Source organism: Cupressus sempervirens, chromosome 1, assembly GCF_028749045.1.
Source record: "Cupressus sempervirens isolate cs-2001-9-10 chromosome 1, ASM2874904v1, whole genome shotgun sequence".
Classification (NCBI taxonomy): domain Eukaryota; kingdom Viridiplantae; phylum Streptophyta; class Pinopsida; order Cupressales; family Cupressaceae; genus Cupressus; species Cupressus sempervirens.
This window is the reverse complement of record NC_143118.1, coordinates 161,607,856-161,633,669: the sequence shown is the minus strand read 5'-3', so window position 1 is coordinate 161,633,669 and position 25,814 is coordinate 161,607,856. Positions and strand designations below refer to the sequence as shown.

The 25,814-nt window shown below is 35.9% G+C and overlaps 1 long non-coding RNA gene across 6 annotated transcripts in view; it reads left to right on the top strand.

Annotated features, from left to right (window-relative positions):
• LOC149576645 (uncharacterized) overlaps window positions 1-15,520 on the top strand; it is a 69,368-nt gene extending 53,848 nt beyond the window's left edge. For 5 of the 6 annotated variants that reach the window (XR_016362022.1, XR_016362019.1, XR_016362021.1 and 2 more), the window contains one exon: window positions 15,282-15,520. This is a non-coding gene — a long non-coding RNA (uncharacterized LOC149576645). Of the gene's footprint in view, window positions 1-13,316; window positions 13,530-15,281 lie in introns of those variants that run through there. The other variant, XR_016362025.1, reaches the window with a different exon arrangement.
• Window positions 15,521-25,814: the final 10,294 nt, after the last annotated feature.

Here is a 25,814-nt window from a genome sequence, read left to right as displayed (position 1 = left end):
GGATCAATGAACTAGAGGAGTATTTTGAGTATGAGGATATCAAGAACCCAGAGAGGGTTAAGTTTGCGAAGGCCATGCCAAAATCTGGTGGCAAGAGGTTTAGCTGGAAAGGAATAGAAGAGGAAAGGAGAAAATCACAAGGTGGGATTGCATGGTGGACAAACTAAAGAAGCAGTTCATTCCTGTTGATTACGAGCTTAATTTGTTCAAGAAAATGCAAGAGTTAAAGCAAGCAGGAAAATCTGTCCAGGAATATACAGAGGAATTTTATCGACTTCTTATTAGGGCAGGGCATGCAGAAGCTAATAAGGAGAAGGTTTCCCGTTACCTCAGTGGGTTACGACCTAGCATTCAGGAGTTAAGTCTGGTTAGAATGACTAGCATTGAAGAGGCATACTAGTTTTCCCTGTGAGTTGAAGAGAAGCTAAACAAAAGGTTTGACGGAAGGCAAAGAGGGCGCGGTCAAGGAGTAAGGGATGGTGGTAGGTCATTTGGAGGCCGAAATGAGACCCAGAAGAAAAATGAAGATGTGGGTACTAGCAGGAACCAGAGGAACGAGGGTTTCAACCGCTCCCATGAACAAAACTTTGGAGATCAAAGAGGAAGAGGCAGAGGACATGGTCAAGGTTCAGGAAGAGGAGGCTTTCATGGTACCTGTTTTCATTGCAATGAAGTTCATTGTGCATTCAAATGCCCTCAACGACAAGGAAGGACAGATAGGAGAACTGATGGTCAAGCAAGGGTTGCTCATGTGGATGAGGATGCACAATCATCACATTCTGAGGATGCAGAAAGAGGAGAGGTTCTCGTAAATGAAAGGGTCTTACTAAGTGGTGAGACTGAACCTGGACAAAGGAGGAGTTTGTTTCGTACCAGGTGCAAGTGCAAGGATAAGTGTTGTGATGTGATTCTTGATGGTGGCAGCACTGACAACTTGGTGTCTAAGGAGATGGTCTCTAAGCTAAAGCTCAAGAGGGAGAAACACCCCCAACCCTATCAGATTGCTTGGGTGAAGGATAATCACAAGGTCCCGGTCAGTGAATAGTGTTTGGTGAAGTTCAAGATTGGGAGTTACCATGATGAAGTTCTTTGTGACATTATTCCAATGGATGTCTGCCATTTATTGTTGGGAAGACCATGGCAATTTCATAGACATGTTGTACATGATGGTCATGCAAATACATACTCTCTGACAAAGGATGGAATTCGCCACAAACGCCCTTGATAAAGGAAGGTGAAAAGGTATGCAATAGTGCTAGGATATGTCTTGTTGATGGAAGAAAATTTTTGGATGGTATGAAACATCAACGTATGTGTTATGCTTTGATTCCTAGAAGAGATAAGGAAGGTAGTAGTGAAATTCCACTTGAAGTTTCAGGCCTATTAAGTGAGTATGGAGATGTCATCTCTGATAATGTTCCAGAAGGGTTGCCACCAGTAAGGCAAATCAGTCATCAGATAGATTTTTTTTGGATGGTATGAAACAACAACGTATGTGTTATGCTTTGATTCCTAGAAGAGATAAGGAAGGTAGTAGTGAAATTCCACTTGAAGTTTTAGGCCTATTAAGTGAGTATGGAGATGTCATCTCTGATAATGTTCCAGAAGGGTTGCCACTAGTAAGGCAGATCAGTCATCAGATAGATTTAATCCCTAGAGCTAGTTTTCCTAACAAGGCTGCTCACAGGATGACTCCTACTGAAACTGAGGAGCTAAATAGACAAGTTCAGGAGCTATTGAGGAAGGGTTTAATTCAAGAGAGCCTAAGTCCATGTGCAATACCTATAGTACTGGCACCAAAGAAGGATGGAGAGTGGAGAATGTGCACAGACTCTTGAGCTATAAACAAAATAACCATCAAGTATCGGTTTCCTTTTCCAAGAATGGATGATCTTAAGGACTGCTTGAGTGGAGCTCAGTACTTCACAAAGATAGATCTCAAGAGTGGCTATCACCAAATACGGATACAAGAGGGAGATGAGTGGAAGACTGCATTCAAGACCAAGGAGGGTCTATATGAGTGGTTAGTCATGCCCTTTGGAGTGACCAACGTGCCAAGCAGCTTTATGCGGCTTATGAATGAGGTACTAAAGAAATTCTTGGAAAAAATTATTATTGTCTATTTGGATGATATTTTAATTTTCAGTAAGACTTTGGATGAACATTTATTGCACATTCATAGTGTCCTTGAAACGTTGAGGGAAGAGAAAATGTTGATTAATTTGAAGAAATGTAGCTTTGTAAAAAAAGAGTTAGTCTACTTGAGGTTTGTTGTATCATCTGAAGGTCTCAAAATGGATCCAGAGAAGGTAAAGGCCATTAGTCTACTTGGGGTTTGTTGTATCATCTGAAGGTCTCAAAATGGATCCAGAGAAGGTAAAGGCCATCTTGGAATGGCCTACTCCAAGGTCTGCTACTGAGATGAGATCATTTCATGGTCTGGTTAGTTTTTACAGGAAGTTCATTAAGAATTTCAGTGGCATATGTGCACCCTTGACTAAAACAATATGGGGGGATAGGAAAGAGTTTAAGTGGACTACGTCAGCTACAAGGAGTTTTGAATTGTTGAAGAAGGTGGTGACAGAACAACCTGTGTTGGCACTTCCTGATTTCAATAAAGTGTTCTAGGTAGATTGTGATGCTAGTGGCAGTGCTATTGGGGTTGTATTGAGCCAAGAAGGTAAGCCTATTGCATATTTTAGTGAAAAATTTAATGATGCAAAGAAGAAGTATTCTATTTATGATCAGGAGTTCTATACAATCATTCAGGCCTTAAAGAAATGGAGGCATTATTTATTGCCAAAAGAATTTGTCTTGTATACTGATCACCAAGCATTGCAGTACCTAAATAGCCAAAGTAAATTGAACTAGAGACATATGAAGTCGATAGAGTTCATGCAGAGCTATCCATTTGTGTTGAAACATAGAAGTGGAAGGTCTAAAAGGGTTGCAGATGCATTGAGTAGGAGACAGTTGTTGCTCACAATAATGCAGGTTGAAGTGGTTGGATTTGATGAACTCAAGAATCTGTACCCGGAGGATCTTGATTTTGCTGAAGCGTGGAAGGCTTGTAAAGAACCTATTACTGTAGACAAAACCAGGTGGCTAGATTATTTGATTTAGGATGATATGTTGTTCAAGGGCAGTCAATTATGCATTCCAAGGAGTTCCATGCGGGAAAACTTGATCAAAGAGAAACACAGTGCAGGAATGGCAGGACACTTTGGTCGAGTTAAGACCATTGCCATTCTTAGAGAACATTATTTTTGGCCTCAAATGTCACAAGATGTGAAGAAATTTGTGCAGAGCTGTCAAGTATGTCAAGCAACCAAAGGATTTAGTCACAATACTAGACTTTATCAGCCATTGCCTATTCCATCAAAGCCTTGGGAGTACATAAGTATGGATTTTGTTCTTGGATTGTCGAGGACACAAAGGGTTTATGACTCAGTATTTGTGGTGGTTGATAGGTTCTCCAAGATGGCACATTTCATCCCATGCCACAAGACTCATGGTGCTCTACATATTGCAGATTTGCTTTTTAGAGAGGTGGTGAGACTACATGGTCTTCCAAAGAGTATTGTTTCCGACAGAGATACTAAATTTGTGAGGTATTTGTGGAGTGGAAGAAGTTGAGGACAGAATTAAGGTTCAGTTCTACACATCATCCGCAGTCTGATGGACAGACCAAAGTGGTAAATAGAAGTTTGGGCAATTTGCTGAGGTGCTTAGCCAGAGATAAGCCCAAGGGAGGGGATTTGACTCTGCCACAAGCAGAATTTGCTTACAATAATTCTTTAAATAGGAGTACTGGTAGATCACCATTCCAAATTGTGTATGGAAGTAGCCCAAGGACTGCACCAAAATTAATGAAAATGGAGCAAGGTGAGAGGATAAGTGCCGAGGCAGAAGAATTTGCTGAACATAACAAGAGCCTACATGAGGAGGTCCATGCACACATCACTAAGATGAATCAACAGTATAAAGCCAAGGCAGATCAAAGGAGGAGACATAAGGAGTTCCAAGTAGGGGATCTGGTTATGGTACACTTACGAAAGGAACAGTTTCCAGTGGGTACTTACAACAAGCTAAAGATGAAGAAATTTGGTCCTTGTAAAATTTTGAAGAAGTATGACTCAGGAAATGCATATGAGGTTGAGTTGCCAGATGGGATTTACATTTCTCCTTCTTCAACATTGCAAACTTAACAGAATATCATGATGATGGTGCAGATGAGGGATTGATGCTAGAGCCATATCCAATTCCTATTTCTAAGAAGGACGAGATAGAAGAGATTTTGGATAGTTGTTTGGGCAAAGTACCAGAAATAGGTAGTATGAAGAGTACCTGGTGAAGTGGAAAGGACGACCAATAAAGGACTCAACTTGGCTATCAGCAGCGGAGGTTTCCCATTCGGGTTATCCTCTACCATAAAGTGACATGGTCACTTTTCAATCTACCCTGGGTGTCTAGTGCAGGAGCATCCAGTGGTGTAAGGGCAATCCTGTATCACCCAAAAATATGCTTAGAGATAGTTTATGTTTAATGTGTTTTTATTTCTGGATACCCATTTGGGTCAAATAAAGATTCCAACTCTCACAATTCCACTATTAGTTTTGTGGGTTAGAGTTTTTAAGCACCTTGGGATATGTGTAAATGCAGAAAATGGGTTATTTTGTAATAGAGCCAAAATTATGATGATTAAGAGGGTGTAATTTGGAGGGATGATTGTACTTGTAATTTAAAATGCTCCAGAAAAAGAATCAGGTCAAAAGACTTTACGGTTAGAAAGTTATTGTAGTTTTAAGTTTTCTGGAGACCTCCTAAGAGTGCTTCAAAGTCAGATTTGGGGCACTAAACGGCCTCGTACATGGCTAAAAAATGGGGAAAATTGAAGCTTGTCCATAGCACTGTAGAGCGCTTTGAGAGCTTTCTGAAAATGTAAACGGTTCGTCAATCGGAGTCTCGTTTCAAAAGTTATGCCTCCCGAAAGTTGGACTACCATTTCTGGATTCTTCTAATTTTACACTGACTTCTAACGTGACCTCTGGAACCTTCTGTTTTGGCGGTGGATGCCAACTAGCATATTTTAGAATGTATTCCTAACCCTAAATGAATTGGGGTTTATTTAAGAACATTTATAGCAATGTAAAGGCAGTTCTTAGTGGAGTTAGAGAGAAAGTACTGTGTGGAGGATTTCATTCCCCATAATCATACTATTGTAAGCCCATAGGGCATTTTTCATTGATAATAATATTTCCCTTTTCCTGTGCGTTCATTCTGGTCATTGGTTGTGTCTCCATCAATGTTTCACACGACTCAAGAGATGCTTATGCCCTATTTTCATGCTCTTTCCCGAGGTAGGGAAGTTTGAAGATGGTTTGTGATTTCATAGAGTGAGGAAAAGATTTACAAGTGTCAGAAGCAATTGGAATGAAATAAGCAAAAGATGGATCTTTGTGCAACAATATAAGAGCTAAAATGAAAAATAAGCAAAATGAGACAAAGTCAAAGTTTTCCTCTTCATTGCCACCAAAAGCTTTTCAAGGAAAATCAATGAAGAAAAGTGGTTGACATCCAAGTAGGTTGATTTAGTATTCAAAAACATTTATCCAGTAGTTATGAAGCCCCTATATTCTATCATACATGGAGGATGACAAAAGGGGACACCTATGGTTAGAAAAGTCCATTCTTGTTGTTGGCACCTATGATTCTAACATAGGAATTCTTTCCAAGCAAGAAAAGCATTGCAACTCGCTGTACTTGGCTTGTATTCAGCGAATAGAAAATACCTTTTCAATCAATAACTATCCATTTTCAGCCTTCTCATTAACAATATTTTGTGCAATATTATGAATTACAAAAACTAGCTACATATAGCAAGAGCCTAAAAATATTTAAAATATTCTAATACCCTCCCTTAATGGTCATTCTATCAACTACTCCAAGTTGCCCCCAAACTTGATAAAATTGTCGGGATTGAGAGACTTGGTGAGGAAATTTACAATATTGTCCTCAATGCATACATACTACAACATCATGGTTCCAACTTCGACAAGATACAAAATGTAGTGACAATGAATATCTACATGCTTTGTTCACTAATGGAAGACTAGACTATTGGCTAATTACAAAACTCCCTCATCATCACAAATGAGAGGAGTAGGGCCTACTTGAGGCATGTGCAAGCTGGTAAGCATCCAGTGAACCCAAACTGCCTCACAAGATGCCTTAACTATTCCTTTGCATTCAACTTCATTAGATAAGAGTGAAATTGCATGTTACTTCTTGCTAGTCCATGTGAGTGCACCTGTGCCCCAACTGTAAACATACCTAAAAGTAGAATTTTTATCATCAATAAAACCTTCCTAATCTAAGTCTATATAACCAATGAGTTGAGGAGCTTGACTTATGCTACACATAATGCCAAAACCTGAGTGCTCTTAACATATTGCAACACATGCTTCACAACAACCAAATGTTCAGCCTTTGCGGATGTCACGAAGCAAGAAAGGTAACTAACAACATAGTTGGTATCCAGTTTAGTGGTAGTAAGATATATAAGGCTGCCCACTTGTTGTCCAAATGTGGACTCATTCTTTGCTAGTGCATATGATTTAGCTACAAGGTTCAACCCTTTCTCCATAGGTGTAGAAAAGGGATTGTAATCTTGCATCCAAAATTTTCTCAACAAACCTTTGGCATACTTTGAGTGAGATATAAAAATGGAAGAATCTTTCTGTCAAACTTCTACACCAAGACAATAATGGAGGTCCTAAATTTGTCATGTCAAATGTCTAGCATGAATCTATCTAGCTTGCTTAACCAAATATATTGTACTACTAGTAAAGATCAGATCATCAACATTAATGACAAGAACAAGAATCTCACCACTAGCATGCTTGACATACAAATTAGAAACTGAAGGATTGCACTAAAACCCCTAATCAATCGAATACATATCAATCATGATGTAGGGGTACCTATTTAAGGCCATAGCGAGCATTGAACAATTTGCAAACATGATGTTCTTTACCTGTAACTTGAAAATCTAGAGACAACGTCACCTAAACCTCTTCTTGCATCCATGCTTATCTGATTTTGTCTAAGCTTTTCCATACTTTACATTAGAGCATTTGTTTTCTTCCTCAAATTACCCTTTTTATTCATGTAGTTTCCATATTTATTAGATACTCGTATTTGTCCATAACTGAAATAACTACAATGGTGTTGGTCACTCAAATAACCATAGCAAGACCAAAATATTAATTTTTTTCCCTACCTCACAGGATGGTAGAAAACTGCTCTAATACCATTGTAAAAAATCCCAATTGGTTCTAACTTCAATTCTATAATAACTCATGTAAATCTATAATCTATTTTTATGAAGCTCAAGGAATATTATCAAACATTTAGCATACAATGTTCAAAACTGTTATGAAAATCTAGAGACAGTGTCACCTAAACCTCTTCTTGCATCCATGCTTATTTGATTTTGTCTAAGCTTTTCCATACTTTATATTAGAGCATTTGTTTGCTTCCACAAATTACCACTTGTTATTCATCTGGTTTCCATATTTAGTAGATACCCGTATTTGTCCGTAACTGAAATAACTGCAATAGTGTTGGTCACTCAAATAACAATAGTAGGACCAAATTTTTTTATTTTTTTTCCTACCTCATAAAATGGTAGGAAACCACTCTAATACCATTGTAAAAGAACCCCAACTGGTTCTAACTTCAATTCTATAATAACCCATGTAAATCTACAATCTATTTTTATGAAGCTCAAGGAATATTATCAAACATTTAGCATACAATGTTCAAAACTGTTGTTATGAATTTTTAGTTGTCTTCTTTAAGGTCGTAGGATGCAATTGAAATTACTGAACACTTCTAGCAATTGAAGGTTGTTATTGAAATAATAAAGTAGCTATTTCAAACCTTTAACAATCATATTGACTGGAATTAACTAGTACAGCTAATAGACATAAAGACGAAAACTTGCCACACATTCCAATATGCACCTACGGCCACTAGGCATTTTCACAAACACTTGGGATGCATAGTAGTGATTTAATATAACTGAAACACATAACTATAGCTTGGGATTTCATTAAACAGCTATTGTGCAATCCTGCAATTCCTTATTTCAATTCCAAACTATTTTCAATGAACCGCTAGTAATGGCTGCAAAAATTGCAATTACTACGACCAATTAATTTAAGAAAATGTAATTATGAGAACCTAGTTTATATGTCACATGAGATACCACCTTCAATTTTTGTAGATTATGAACAAAAGAATCTCCAACATGGCTAGGACTTGGCAACGCCTCCTCCAACTAGTGAACACAGCTTGTGTAGTGCTGCTATAGCACACAATGTATGCTAGTAATCCGAGCACAAGCCTTAGAAGGAGATTGCAGCTCTTCCTAGCTGCCCGAGCAGTCACTAACACGCCTTAATTTTATGAAACAAAGGCCAAACACTGAATCAGATATTGCAAAGATTAACCCTAGGAGTAAAAGCCCAAAGTAGTGATGAATTCCTTCACTTTTTCTTCAGCTATAGTAGTGATAGTTTCTCGTACATATGATACCCTTTTTGGATGCCAATTCTCATATTAAATAGATATCAAATAGCCATACAATGACAATTGATATCTGATCAGAATTCGGAGATGGTGGTGAAAATCTATCACAATTCACCATGTATTTCAATGGCTCAAAGTGAAATAACAAATAGAGGTATTAGTCCTCACAACAGTCATGGAATAAATTGCTTTTTTAGAGCATTGCTTTTATAATTAAAAAAAGATGACTTCTTCAAGACACTAAAAGCAAGTAGCTTCCCTCACACAATTTTCACTAAAGAGCCTTTGTCAATACACTTTTCAATTAGAAGCTTTGATTAATAATTTTGAATAAATACCTCCCAAGCTAAAAGCTTCATGAATCTACACTTAAAAGGTTTCTTCAACACTATTATCACTTAAAAGCATTTCTTTTAAGACAGGATTATATTCTATGTGAAATATTGAATAATACCTCCACTAGGAGCCCAAAAGCAATATTTAGAACTTAAATTCAATATATACTCCTAAAAGTGCCAATATCATCACTGATCGAATATAGCACCTAGGCCTACCAGAAATGGAAACTGCCATTACTGACTTACTCAAAATAGTAAGTTGATCACCATGAATTTTTTAAACATCTTGCCAAACCACAAGGATCATAATGATGGACTAGCCTCACTATGTGCAATGTCCCTGGCATCATCTACAAACCCCTGTGATAATAACTCTATCCATGAAGCTATCTTGAATATACTATCACCATACCAACAATGATGACTTAACTGATCCGCAGTGCTAAACAAGGAAAGATAGATATCAAATATCATCTACTTGATCAAAAACCCCTGCACACCCTACCTATCTACTATGAGTATAAACTCTATTTGTGCAACAACATTAGGAACTAGTACACCCAAAAGCATTTGTACCATAACCCGGATATCCATCCTTTGCAAAACTGACATGGCTATGTTGGCTTCGCAAGTTGCCTCCAACAAACTTGCAACTACTAAACTTATCAACTACAGATGATGCAAACCCATCCCATAAAGGATATTATGAACCTGGTGCAAACCCACACCTGGGTGAAACCAACTAGTCTACCTATGATTCAAAAGAGAAGTGATGAGCATTCCTCATTGTGTAATTGTAGTAAAATGCTCCAATCTATGTCATAGGCTCATCATTACCAAACCAGGAATCAAGAGATGGCTCCAATTTCTAACTTTGAACAACTGATTGGGCAATTTCCTAGGTAACCCTCTTAGCAAACCCAACCACAAAATTCTTGTAGGAAAGCATTTTGGTTAAAGTCTCTACAAGCTTTCCCACCAAATGTCGAATACCATAAGAAACCCAGATGGGAGTACCCTCAAAAACTTTGTATGGAGTCACCTACAATTCTAGAGTCATCATCGATCACTTCAACTTGTTACTTGGTGCAATGTTCTTAATATTCTTCATATTTCCTTTCCTTTTTCCCATGTGTGCTCAATAGGTCTACTTTCAAGAGGTTAGGCTTTAAAGAAGGAATTGACCCTGATACCAATTGAAGAACACACGATTATACTGAGGGGGGGGGGGGGGGGGGGGGGGGTGTTCAATCAGTATAATAACAATTGTGCCAATTAAAACTTTTTATCCAAACAATTCCAACTCTAAATGTTGGAATCAACAATTATGTAGTTGAACATGATAACACAGATTTACATGGAAACCTAATGCGGGAGAAAACCACGACAAAGTAATTTCTTTTGTATAACTTTGATCTTTTACAATATTTAGTAGGATTCAACCTACTAGAGGCTACAACCTCTATGTTTATGAGCACCGACTCACTGGAACCTTTGATTCCCACACTACATACGCTCCGACCTATAGGAAGCTCCAACTCCCTCTATTATATTCATGAGCACCAACCCACTGCACACAAACTTCTCCACCTTATCGATGTTGCTTACCCAACTAGTGATGTAAACTAGAATTGCACAATTTCTTTTCTTTAATTTTAAACATATCTTCATATAAATTTATACATTCTTCTCTCTTCTTGAAAGTCAACTAATAACACCTAACTTCACTAATACATATATTTATATATCTGATAATATAATTTTTCTTGTGCATACATTTACTCTATATAATTCACACTTCTCTCTTTCTAATAAATATATAATGCTGGTTATATATCTTCTTAAGTTCTTATCTATGGTTTTTGTTCTTAGTAGTTTGATTGATGTTGATTTTGATGACTTCGTCGCTCTACGACATGGCTGCCTTCTAACTCATCAATTTTACACCTTATATTCAATGACGTGAAAACTCATACAACCTGTAGATTCAATGTTTTATGTTTGCCGTAAAACTCCATTACTACTTCCTTCGTATCGTCTATGTTTTCATGGTTGCCTTCAACCCATGTGACCGGTTTATGAATTTGACCATATAGTCTTCCAACGTATGATGCCCTAGCAATTTGAATGGTATTTTAAAATCGATGTCTCTACATACGACCCCTTTGTTCAAACATCTATGTCTTTATGCTTCCATTTTCATACACATTAGCTTCTGATTGCATGGAAAACTTGTTTCTTCACAATCGATGATATATAACTCCTAAAGCTCCAACACTATGCATATATTGTATATGCTATACATACAAATTTGTGTTTGAATGCTATAACTTTCTACCTCTGTATGTTCATATGCTTTTCTACACTAACATAGAGTTGAATCTTTTATGTCATATGAGCCTTTTACAAACTTTAGACGTGATTTAGATTTTGGAACAAGCACTATTTTATAGACTTGGTTGAGACAGAATCCATGATGGCTCCTCTTGCTACTAGCCACATCATGCCTATATCTATCGCTGCATAGCCATACAATATATTCAATACCACTTTTTATATAAATTTTATTTTTTATCAATCCATCTCTACATAATCTTTGTAAGTCTTTTGAATACCCCACAAATATAAAACATTCAAATGCTGCCTTGAATGTATCTGTCAAATGGAAACTTGCATAGTTATCTTTAGCTTTTCTTAAGCAATCTATAATATCAAACTTTGACGGTTTTGATAAGAGCTCAGCCTTTAGAATAATATTCGATGGTTGTGATGAAATCTCCACAAGAGCTTTGTGCTTCCTATTTCAAAGATTCTACTTAAACTGTAATTGCTGAGGCTTTCATCCAAAATATTAATAAAATTTTCTCCATCCATAATGCTTCAAAACAATATATCTTTTCATGTCTTTATTTGTTGTTTCTTTCGTCCATCACATGTCTTGTCTACAATATTCTCAATAGCTGCTGGAAACATTTTACTACAATATTCCTTGATATTGTGTAGTGAATCCAAACATGTTTTGCTGTTGACTCAAGGCACATATATATGTGGTATGGCTGATGTTTTCTTTATTTCCTTGATATTGTGTACTGTTATCACTAGAATTTGCACCCTCAAAATAAGCACCTAAATACTTAGAAATTCTAGTGAAACATGGGAACAATCACAAGTTTGTGGGTAAACTATGCAGGTGACTGAACCTCTGGATTCTAGGCCGGTTCCTGTATGATGTTATGATATTCCACCTATACTATGAAATTATGAGGAAAAGGGGAGAAAGTATGAAAATGAAAACTATTTAAACCAAAAAGGTGATACACTAAAAACAATTAACGAAGGATTTGATGTTTAACAACACAATGATGTGACATACAATTGAAAATAAAACTTTGATGAAAATCTCTGCATAAAAGTGTGTCAGAAGAGGGCTTTAATGAATAATATCAAAAAGATATAGACCATAATCAATATAATTTCATCAAAATGCACAACTTATGACCTATGCATAGAGGTTTTACTAACACATATAGGTGCGAAAATGAGACAAACTTTAGAGGTTCTTGTTAGAACACAAAAAAAATTAACATCAAATCACTTGTATTGCACACAAAAATGAGTCCCAAAGTAGATCCAGCTAACTGTATTATGCCTTCAGAGGTCAAAAAACATCAACTTCAAAGATACAACTTAGAAAAATGAGTATACAAAGGACATTAAAATGTCACAGTAGTCTATTTTCCCTTCAGAACTGCATCCATCCATCCCCTTGGTATTACCGTTTCAAAAAACTAAATACCAAAACTCCTGGTCGAAATCAGAAAACCAAGCTATAATAAGGGAGTCAAAACTTATCAAAAAGATGACTCACTACTTAACAACTGTACTAAGTCATAACAGAACCTATGACTCACCTTTGATTGCCCTCAAAAGACTCAAAACGTCAACACATGGCCTAAAAAAGCTAGGACAAAGTCAAAATGCGACCCACAGTCCTAGAATGACTCAAAAGCCCTAAATTTTGACCTTAAATGATGTCACTAAGTCTTTGAAAATATAATCTCTAAGACTTAGTCTAAGAAACACATGTCACATTGACTTGTTAATCATAAGACTAACTCAGATTCCCCCTTTCTCCTCCTTTAAACACATCACACTTATAATAATATAAGGAATGCATGTTGATAAAGGGTTGTCATTAAAACAAAAATATAAAATAGTTTATAAAGTCATTATTAAATATTTTCATTTTCATATGATTTTGCCAAAACAATAAGTGTTTAGAAACACTTATAACACATGGCATATACAAATATTGAAATTAAAATGGGAAAAAGAAAACCCACTTAAGTACCCTACAGATTTCAAATTTCATATAATGGAGAAAAGGAGGTATATCGGTTTGAATACCCTAAAAACAATTTCATTTGCGTTTTTCTTTCATTGCATGAATATAGGAGGTCGGCTAGGGTTTGAAGTTTGCATTTTTCTCCCTTGCTAAGCACGTTTTTGTTGCATGAAGCCATCTTGGAGGTTAAAAAAATCGCATCTCTGCATTTTCTCTTGCTATTTGCTTCTTCTGGAAAGACGTTTTTGAAGGTAACGTTTTGCATCTATTGTTATTTCCAATCATTTTTGGAAAACGCCATGTCACATATGTTACATCTGTTTGCTATTACATCTGTTTGCTGAAAGAGATTTCATCATTCAGCCATGATAATGTCTGAGGGAGCATTCGAATTAAGTTTGAATCATGCCGTCTGTTGTATGAATATTGTTTTTTGGAAACAAAAATCTGGGTGTTTCTCATACAACTCTGATTTTTATGGGCACGTGTTTAACATATGTTGTTAAAAAAAATGTCATGTTTGACCATATATTTGCAGGTTTCTTTTGGCTGTTATGCTCTTGCAAAAAGAAAAAATGATTTTCATTTTTCTGGGTTTTAGAAAAAAGACCAGATCTGACGTCTTCTTGCATTTTATCTTTTCCTGATCCGTATTATGTGGGTTTTTTGCCTATCCATCTCTGCTCTTCATACTACTCTAGCTTGAAAAAACTATTTGTATAGTGCTAGCTCAATTGAGTTTTTCTGTGGTTTTTTGCTTTAAACGACCATGGCTTTTTTCTAAATTTCTTGCTATGTGTTCTGAGGCAGTGTAAGAAGTAGTATAATCTTTGCTTGCTGGGAATGTCTAAAGCCAATTTGTAGGCGAGTCTTCTCGATTCATACAACATGGTGGGTGTTTCAGTTAAGGATATTAACACCTTGTTCAATTCCACTTGAACTACAGTTCCAGAGACACTTGATGTAAACATGTCATTTATGCTTATATTTTTGATGCAATACTTTCTACAGGATCAAACACTCATGTTCGGGGCCACCAATTCCATTAATGGTTGATGCTCTTTGGCAACAAACATGATTTGCTATCATAGATAAATTATCTTTGCAGCATGAAGTGGTAGATGCTGACCAATCATTAACAACCTTGTAGATCTCTGTTCTTCATAGTTATTACGATATTTCTGCCTTGATGATCCCTTTACAGCTTTCATGTTCACATGACTGTACAATATCTTCAATGTTTTGGCAATTCTTCTGGCTTATATTCTGCCTTAGGAGTTCTTGTTCAGCTTCATTTTGAACTTAAGGAACATTTGATAGATGCTTTGCCAAATCTTACTCTCGGTCTGGATCAGTATCACACTTATTTATCTGCTTGATGGCATGGACTTCTGAAAGCTTTTTTTTTTCAAACTCCTTAGTTGTGGCTTCTAGGGCTTGAATCACATTTGAATCACTGCTCTTGTAGTCTTTATCAATCCTGCTGCTTGACTTCTTACTATGCATTCTATTTTCTATAACTGTGCTATTTGCCGGTTCATAATGTAAGCTTAGCAATTTTAAATTACTAGCAGCACCTTGAATATTCTGATCAGCATCACGTTGAATAAGCTTTTCTTCTCTTTACTTTATTGGTTGCTCATGAACTTGGATGTCTCATTCCCTATTTGTTATCATGATGGATTCTAAAAAATAGCAGTTAGATTCAAGATTTCATACTGATATATAAAACTGCCTCTTTGATATCTATTTATTCTTCAATCAGCTTTGATGCTCCAACCTCTTACAAGCACGCCGGGCTCAATAAACCTTGTGGGAGCCTACGGTTATATCCACGTACTTGTAAGGGTTTGGATGCTGCACAGGAAACAAACATGTTAGAGAAAAAATAGATCAGGATTTTTTTGAGATTTTTAGATGTAAATGCATGTATGAGGTAAAGGTTGAGCTTGTCGGTCATTGCTTAGATCATTTTGATCTAACTCAAACTTTTGCATGTGTAGGATCTGGACTAGAAGCATGGCAAGACGGGACAACAAAAGCAAGTGTGCGGACAATCAGCGGCAAGCCAGTCATTCTAGGCAATGGCTGGTACCTATGAACCGTTTACTTTTACATTACTTCTTTTTGTACTTGCATTATATGTAAAAGTCTGATTCTGATGTATTTCTTCTCATTGGTTAGTTTCACAGCATGTGTGAAACACTATGGACATTTAATAAATGAACTTACATTTTCGGAAGACATTTTGTATCTGTATTATACATTGCCTCTTTTATGCTTTCGTCATAAAATGTAATTCATAATCCATAAAATAAATGAAATATCCAGTGCAAAGAAATAAATTATGCCAGCAACACAATCTTGTCTTTTTGGACTAATAGGTCAAAAGGATAACATGTACTTTATTCATATTGTATTGTATATTTTATCAAGCCTCCTTTTATATCTCTATGCTCCATTTATTTGATGCTTACTTGTAGTCTTTATCTTCTCATCAAACATATTAACCTTATTCTAGATTGAATGATATTTTTTCATATTCTTTATATCCTTAATGAATGTCTCTACTAGTATATATCTATTTAAACCTTGAAAGATATGTCTTCTTTATATATTCGTTTATACCAAATATACTCTTTAAATTTTGTACATAGACAGATCATATGCCATATGCTTTGTGCGTAACCATTTCCTTCTATGCTGCTTTATACTAGCATAAATCTATCTTTCTTTGTTCTTAAAGAGCACACGATTATACTGAGAGGGTGAGGGGGAGATGGTTGAATCAGTGTAATAACATTTTTTGCAATTTAAAAACTTTAATCACGATAACTTCAAATGCTGAAATGAACAATCATACGCATGAACACAATAACACAATTATTTATGTGGAAATCCAATGTGGGAGAAACCCACGACAAATAAATACTTTTATATAAACTTGTTCTTTTACAATAAATTTGTAGGCTCCAACACACTAGAGGCTCCGACCCCAATGTTTATGATCACCAACTCATTGGAAGCTCCAACTCCCACACTTTGCAAGCACCGACCTACTTGAAGCACCTACTCCCACTTCTGATATGAAATCTGAAATTCCACCTTTACATAGTTGCTTGCTCAACTTGATGATGGATGCTTTCTAAGCACAATTTCTTTTACTATTTTTCTTTGCACACTTCTTCAATATTCCTTACTGATACTTAAAGATTTATATTAATATATCAGATAAAAATTCAGATCATATAATATCTTCCTTTTATATTTTTACTCTACTATACATATACACTTATCACATTAAAAGATCTGAATGTATGCTATTTTCTTTCCTCTTAATTTTACTCCACTTCTAACTTATCTATGATATATTTTCCTTCATACATATACCTTTTGTCACATATATCAGATTGATATAACTCATATGTTTTTCTTTCAAGTGCTTCACTATTATTCTAGAAATACTAGTCTCACTCTTTCTTTTATATATTCTTCCACATTCCTTACACTCTTTTTAAATATTCTTCTTTATTACATCTATTTAGATCTCACACCTTTTCTTTTCTTCATCAGCTTCTATATATGCCTTCATCCCATACAAGTCATGACTTTTCATTTTCAAAAGGCACGCCTTCAGTTATATAAAAACAATGTGGCCCATGGCTCCTAAATATAATTTGTAGTTAAATTACTGTATGCTATTTGAATTACAAAGTTGATGAATTAAAACTTAACAAACCAATCTTCAATGTTGTAATCACAAAACCTTTCCATCATTTCTGACGTGGACCTGTATATGTTGTGGCACTACTTTTTACGGACATGTCTCTGCTCCTTTATCGTGACTTCCTTCCACACCGAAAATATATTGTTCAAACATGTTTGAATGCCCCAATGGTATATCTATAATCAACATTGACTGGGTATTGATATGGCTACTGTCAATCTCCAATGCTAGAAGTCGTCATGATACTTCAAGTGTTCATTATTTCCTCCTATTTGTTCAACTTTCATGTTGTTGAATTACATTTCTACTGACCGCTCCAATTTGGGTATGACTATCATGTTATCATTGGCTTCTGTACATTTATTTGCTGCCTTGTCTTCTAATCACCTGATGGTACCTTGACATAGCTCATGCTAATAATCATTGTAAACCTTGTAAAGCTTCCTCATTATTATTACCATGGTGCTTTTATTTTAATTGATGCTGCTGTCTATTGCTATGGCTGAGGACTTCATCTCATCATCCCATTTTTATTCATTCTTGGACTGCATATGCATCTCCAAATATATCTATGACTGGAACCTTATTGATAATGATTAGACTATAAACTTTATTGTCGTAACTCCATAGATGCCTTTGAATAGTTTATTTTTATTTTAATTAAAAATATATCTCTGACCCATATTCGTCTATTAACAAATGACATGCGTTTGTTGACCATCGCTACCTTTACACTAATAGATGTTTCTGATCAAATTCTGCTACTGTGAATGTTCATGCTGAACATCATCTTTCCATCATTTCTTAAGCACATATTCAACTCAAAAGGATATCTCCCTGAATGCTCGATAGCACCTATCTCGCTTCAACCTTCCACGCTATCAGATGACATGGTAACCTTCTTGGCATGATGTCTTCTTCTTTTGACCATCAATGTTTGCTCTTTCGCTGACCTTCACCATTCTTGACGGACTGTGTGATATTGCACAACTGTCATCTTAATCTTTAATTCTGTACTTGGCATGAGTGATTCACATATGAACAAAGCTCCGTTGACTAATATTCTTCTCTTCATTGTAAATGATGAATCGTCTTTACAGAAAACTTCTTCCTATTTGTTTTTATTCAATGCTTCTTATGGTATGATCTTGTTGATGAAATGCAGACTTTTATAATTTCATTAGTCATTGTTCTTTTATTTTTATTAGCAATGCTTTGCAGATTGTTGTCATTCACTTAGGTATATTCAACATGTGCAGACTATTATTTGATCTTTAACAAATTTTTAACTACTATGTTCCTTCAATTAGTTATCTTTCCATTTCCTGGAGTCTTCAACAATCAACACTCCAATCATTGTAATTCTTTTATTACTATATTAATCAACCTCATGTTCATACCTTTGACATTGATAATGTTTATAATTTATCTCGTACTTGTGAAACCTTTTGGCATCAATGACAATACATCCATCAGTTCAATCAGATTTTACATTGAATGGTATAACCACACTTTTTCAAATTTGTTTTTATTATTTTCTTTAAATCTGCTATGGATTTAAATTTATTAAACCAACTCCCTTCTATTTCTTTATATCTTATAGAGAATTGAGTTATCTTTGCCACAACTTTTTTCTTTCAGTGGACTTCAAAATATCGGGCTCCATCTTAGTATATTCATCAATCCTTGTAGTGATTATGATGTCCCATTGCTGCCTATCACTTTAGATATTCAAGTCATTGCTTATACTAATACATGGTATAGTAGTTTATGGCATATGTATTTGTCATGATATCCTCTTGTTGACTTCCATCTGATTGTGTATATGATAAGTGATTCAATTGTTATCTTATGAATGCCTATGACATTGATGATGCTGACACCTGTAGTTTTGATCATGGTCATGAAATCTTTTGACATCAATGACAATTATTCCATCACTATTTGTTGGGTGAATATTTTGCAACCATTAGTTCAAATCCAGTTGCAAAATAGGTTCACCAGCCACAAGATATGAGACAATCTTTCTCTTACCTTTACGGGGAGGTTCCTCTTTCTCACTGTTCCTTGCATCAACTCAAGATAAGAAAGAAGTTGTCGGATTTTTGTAACCTATGTGTTGCCAATATTCTTTCCTCTTAGCTCTTAGGAAAGAATTGGCATACCCGTAGAGCAAAGGGCAAGATTAAATCTCTAAACTACACTACTATATCTAATAGCTGGAAATATAGATACCTTTAAACCAACACCAACTCAAAGGCTGGTTGAAAGCGTACCAGTTTGCCTCTAAGTCTTGTTTGTTTAGTTTATAAGAAAAATCACTACCATTAGGGCCCAAAGACTTCTAGAAGTAGGTAATTTCTATTCTATAACTTATTTTTAGTTTTAATTTATTCTATAAGAAAAACCTCTACCATTAGGGTGCAAAAGACTTCACAAGTACAGAAATTCTTAACTATTTTTTTATAAATTTGAGATGGTAATACAAGATATAGTAAAAGCTTCTAGTCTATATATCACCACAATCGCTCTCAGTGAAAGCTTCACCTCTTAATTTTTCTTAGCTCACTATGCTCTATTATTGAAACATACAATAATACATGAGTCAAAGACAATAAACACAAATTACAATCAAAGCTTTTGATTTGTGCTATCACAATTGCTTCAAATCAAATTGCTTATTTTTATTCACTTTTCTTCCAAATTGGTACTACACAAAGAAAGTTATGCTTGCACAAGTTTGGTAACGCTTTCTTGCATACAATAAAAGATGATTTTTACAATGGGGGGGAACTTCTGATATAAGAAAAGAAGTGAGAGAAAGGAGGAAAAAGTCAGAGCAACTCATCCACTTTGACCCAGTTAAACTAGGCAAGAAGAATTATTGCATTACATGTCATGAGGACATACAATCAGATTACATTCAATTGCATCACATACAATTCATCTTCTGCAACAACAATACGAACAAAAACTTGGAACTATTGAATTAATCCTATAGATTCTCAACAAAAGCCTTTGTACTTGGTGACAGATCATGTATTCTGCACTACTGCACTCTCTTTGATTAATTGCCATTTAATATTTGAAAACTTCTCTAAGGAGTTCCTCAAGCCACTCGAGCCAAGGTATGTCAATATTAATTATAGTTTACTTTGCTTTAAGTTTATTTTAATTTATAATTGTTACAAACTTACATGTGATGTATTTAATGTTTAACTTTGTTTTAATTTATAATTGTCTCTATAGGTATTGCACACACTTTATCTTGAAGGAAGGGATTATTGAGGTAGATGAGGCCCTCCAGTTGATGGTAGTGAATCCAAAATTGGGACAATGGTCCAATTCTAAGTCCACTGAAGGAAAAATGGTTCAGCAAAGGATCCTTGATAGCGATTGGTGGTCCACAATGAGGTAAGTTACTAATTTTTAAATTAAAAATTAGTCCTTTGCTTGCTGATTTTCATACTAACTTAAATTTCTAATTTTGCATTTAATTTTTGTTTGCATCTTTCAGATATATTTGCTCCGTCATAGCCCCCATTGTATATGTCATTAGATATGTTGATGCTATGTTGACATCAATGACAAACAAATTCATGAATGCAACTCATAGGGACTCAATCATCTCCAAAAAATTTCTTACAAATCTCCCTAAGGCATTCATGCCAACAAAACCATATGGTAGCAAGATAAGCTAGAGAAGGAAGTTGTTATTGGACTATAACCTATAGGCTATATTACTACCAAAAGCCCAAACAACCACGTAAAGTATTAACCATACAATGAAGCACATATATATTAGTTATATCATGGTTGCCCTAACCAACCAACTCATATTATATTTAACTGATTAAAAAATGACAAAAAAGAAGTTGATGGATTTGAGAAAAGGACAAGGAAATTAGAGAGATCAATTATGACAGTTACCAATTGTATCACCTTCACCAATGGACAAAGGAAATACAACATTGCCTTTGAGAGTACAAGTTACAAGAAAAATGGATTCCGGGAAGAATGTCAAGGGAAGAATACATGGTCAAGAGTTCAAACTTAGGTGCAAAAGAATGAGGTCACGATGGACATAATAACTTTTGAGGGGTTGGATATCATAGATTTTAGAAAATGGTGGGTGGAGAATCTACACAACCACCCCATATAAGAAAACCTTAGGCATGCACAAGTCTAGTGAGCTATCTAGATGATCATATTTTGTAATAGAGACTTTGAGGTACCCCTTTGAGCTATGGTTAGCAACTACAATAGGCACATGTGGCAATCCGTGGTTGATTTACAATGGCAACAAACAATGAATTCACCCATCTTTTGTATTTTGGGCATGCACAAGATGTTTGATAAAGTGCAAAAATTCACACCTAAGAACAAGGACACTCTATTATGGATGATGTATTGAGATGACTTGACACTAATCGAATGGGATATCCTCATGCAAGCAAGTAGAAGGCACGGGATGAAAAAGTCATTTCTTCAACAGGGGGAAGGGAGGTGCTTGCTAGATGTTTTGAAGATTTGGTTGATAAGAGTTAGTCAGATAGCTAATATTACTGTAACTCAAATAGTCGTGATGAATGGTCTAAGGAATGGTGTCATTTACAACTAGGCATTTGTGTTAGCAAACAAGATGGAGGAGTTCATGACATAACAACACAAAACCATGCCATTAGGATCTTCCTCGAGGTTGTTTGTACATAGGCATCTTGCTACATACATGAGTGGTGCCACAAGGTCATGTACACCTGGACCAGCCACCTATCTTTTACTAGCTACATTTGGACATTTTGGGGCTGGCAGGAGGATGAGCCTAGCAAGAAACACAAGAAAATAGTAGTTGTGTTAGTGAGAGAGAGAGAGAGAGAGAGAGTCCAAGATAGACAAAGAGGGTACCTAAGAACAAATAAATTCTTCTTCAAAGTCCTCCTTTTATAACTTTTGTAGAATTTTTTAAAAATAACTATAAAATAACTTTTTTTAAATATTAATTTAGTTTCCCTTATGAAGGTGACTTTATAATACTTTTTATGTTGCCTTGGCATTTGAACAAGGTAGTAGAACCATAAGCACAATTAATTAATTATATGTTGCCTAAAAATATTAATTTAGACAACATAATTAATTTCATTATTTTCTTCGAATGTCAAGCCACAAAATAGGGACATTATTCTCTATAGAAAAATTTTGCTCCAAGGAATTTTTGTTCTCCCTATAAGCTTACATGGCTTTGGTATGCACATATTTTTAGGCTTTTGAGAAATTCAATGATCAAAATTAAAAATCTCAGTATGGACCAAGCTCAAGGTGCATGGATATTTTGCGGTGAAATTTATTAGTTTTGGTAGAGAAAACTAGTTACAACAACACAATGTATTTTTAAATTTTAATTAAAATAATAACAGGTTTTCAACAATGCAATTGTTGGCACTAAATTGAAATAAAATACCATACTTGTTAGGGAAGAGCCTACAATACAACAACAAACTGTGAGTCTCTTATCTGGGAGGTCTTGGGATCGAGTCTACTCAAGCTTAATAAATAATAATAATTAATCACAACACATAATACTAATTAATCTTGGCTTCAATCTCTTATCGATAAAAAAAATACCATACTTGTTGAACTATCATAAATATTTAACTTATAAATAGTCTAAATAAAGTGACAACTTGGGATAAATCACAATGCTCTCACATTATTTTCTACTTTATTAGTGCTTTTTATAAAAACAACAAGAAGAGGGTCCTAGCCTGTGGTACAAGCAACACTTTAGATGCACATTAACAAAGAATTAACAACACCCAAAGAAAGGATAAATAAGTAGCCCCACAATAGCTTTCCTCTATCAAAAACTAACTTAAGAAAAGATTTAAGCATCAGAGTTTTGGTATGATCAATTAATAGAAAGCAAAATAAACTATGAGAGTTCATCATATCATAGTAGACTAAACTATTAAGCCACATAGAGCTAGAGTTTTTAAACATATATAAAATATTAAGAGGATCAAAGCATTACTGGCTATCAAAGAGAACAAGAACCACCATATGAAACAAACTAGCTACCACAAAGTCTCTTGGATAGAAAAATACCAGCCCACTCTTCATTAAGGAACTAGAAAAGCTACTTAACCTCTTTTTCCTGAGTAGCATCCACATTGGGGATCTTGTCTTGCAAAGCGCACAAAGCGGTGGCACAGGCATGCATGATTTTCAGGGTGAACTTACTGATATCTCTAAATCTTTTGTTCGGACCACCTATTTCATCTTTCAACTGATCCACCATCTTCTGGAGATGGTCCACCTGGGTTCTAAGAGAGTCGAGCACACCGCTAGTGTGACTTCCTGCAACAACATTCTCACTTGCCAAAAAAACATTAGAGGGGAAGGGGGGGAGAATTGGGGGTAGAAAACTGAGGTAAAGTGGGGGACAGGGAGCGAACAGGAGATGGGGGGTTGGTGAGCCAAGGAGGGGCATTCTCAAGGGTTTTAGTATCCTTAGAAGAGGAATCAACGGAGTCAAATTTAGGGTTTTCTTTAGCAGTAGTGTCCTCAAAGTTATCCTCAATGGACAAATTCCTTATAGCTTGCTTCCCCTTTTCTTTAGCAATCTTGGACGAGTGATGGGTATAGTGAACAAAAATCTCTTCATCACAGTCAACAATGTTGATGGTGATCTTCTTGGTTTTTTCCCCAAAACCTCAACAAGGTTTTCCAGTTCTTCCCTTTTTCTTTTAACACCTAAGGTTTCCAGACAATCGAGCGAGGACATTGGGTCGAAGTATGTAGCTTGACTAGGGGTTGAGGGAGTAATAATGGGATGGTCAGCAATGAGAGGTACATTAGGGCTGAGAGGAGGGCAAAGGATGCGATGAAACTGGAATGGACAAAAAAATAAAACCTTGGTGGAGAATAACTGGCTTTTTCCCATGGTTAATGGCTTCTAAAGATTCTAACACAAAAATTTCTAGACAGTGCAACAAGAAGAATGGAATGGAAATGAGGTCCTTGTTACGACTATGGTTGAAAAAAGGGAGTTGATAGTTGTAGTAAATCCCATACCTGAATTCCAAGGTGAAATAATTGATGATGATTTTACAAAATTTTGGCAATATGTCCAGGAGGTGCTTCGTGTTGTAGCCAACATGCTTCTTAATGAGCTTTTCCTTAAAATTAATGAAAAATTGGTCCAGATTCGCCACATCCGGAGACCTGTTGGTCTTCTTCCACTTATGCCTAGTAATATCAACCCCCACAGTGTGGGTTGTCACCTCTTCATTGATCTCAAAAGTAAACCCTCTCACCGTAACCTTTCTGTCTTTCTAGGACTTAACAAACTGGACTGACACATTCTCCTCATGACCCATCATACTTTCCATAAATGACAAATTACCACCATCCTTGCAAATATACATGACAATGTGGTTGCTCTTGAATTCCTCTTCAATTCTATCAGGCTAAATATGGTACCCATCCCCACCCATATTAGTAGAACAAGATTAACACACAAAGTAATCAAGAGCTCAAACACAAATTTTAAAGCAAACAATAAACCCAGAAACCACCCAAGTATTGAAATGGACACAAATGATAAACAAAGAATAATGATGAGAAGGAAGTAATTATAGCGATGGCTCACAGAACATCGAAGGTAATTGCTATTAATTACAATCCGTTGGAATTGTTGATGATTAATACTATTCATGTGAAGCCTATAATCGCACAAATGATCATGGCCAATTTGTCTTTTCATGATACAAAAGCCTTTCAAAATGAGGGTAATCTTGTATGGGAAATCTCCATGTTGCCAAAAAATGTACAATGTACTCTAAGAAACCCAAATAAATGCAGCATTTTCAAAAAAAGTCAAACTTCCACCTTTAGGCATGATAAAGAGGCAAGTCGTGGGTCCCATCAAGTCTTTCATCATATTCCATGGATAGATTAGAAGGAAATTGTGGAAATGGTAATAAACAATGAGTTGGAGGAGCCAGCTAAGCATAGGAGCCACTTCATCATCCTTGAGGGTAATGTAAAGATAATTTTGAAAATTCAAAAAATTGGCGCCCAGGCAATGAAACTCACTAATTTCCTTAGCCAAAATATCGAACCCATAGGATTCAACATTCATGGTTATTGCTTGAGGATACTCCCACCTCCAAGTTAATGAGAAGTTGGGTCGGTCGGGGTAGATAAATGGCATTATGCCAAACTCTAAAGTTATCCAACTAGAGGCCAATAGCAGCAATTCAGTCTGCAACAGAGTTGTCTTCCCTATAGATGTGTTGAACCGAGACAACTTGGAAGCTATTCAAAAGGTTGTGAATGTCACCAAGGATCGAATCCACTTTCCATCCTGCATTTATATCATCCTTGCCATCATCTATAATGACTTTTGAGTCCCCTTCAATTTCCATCTTGGTATGGCCCATGTCATTAGCCACCCTTAAAACCCATTAGAGAGACATCTCTTCAGCCTGGTTAACAATATGCTCTCTAAGGAGATCCACAAAGGGAGTCTAAAGTTGCCCACCCAAATTTCTCACAACACCTCCTTTATCCTGAAAACCCCCTTTCGCGGCACCGTCAAAATTCAGCTTCGAGCATTGAGGAACTCGGGGGGCACTTACTAGCCTTTCTAACCTTGGCTTTGGAATCAACAAATAGAGAAAAACTATTGTCAATCCTTCAATTCATAGCAATTTGAAGCTCCTCAACCATAGGGGGAAATAGGGAGCCTTCCTTTGAGAAGCCAAAAAGTTTTCCCTTATGAGAGAGAAACCCTTTTTGAAAACAACAT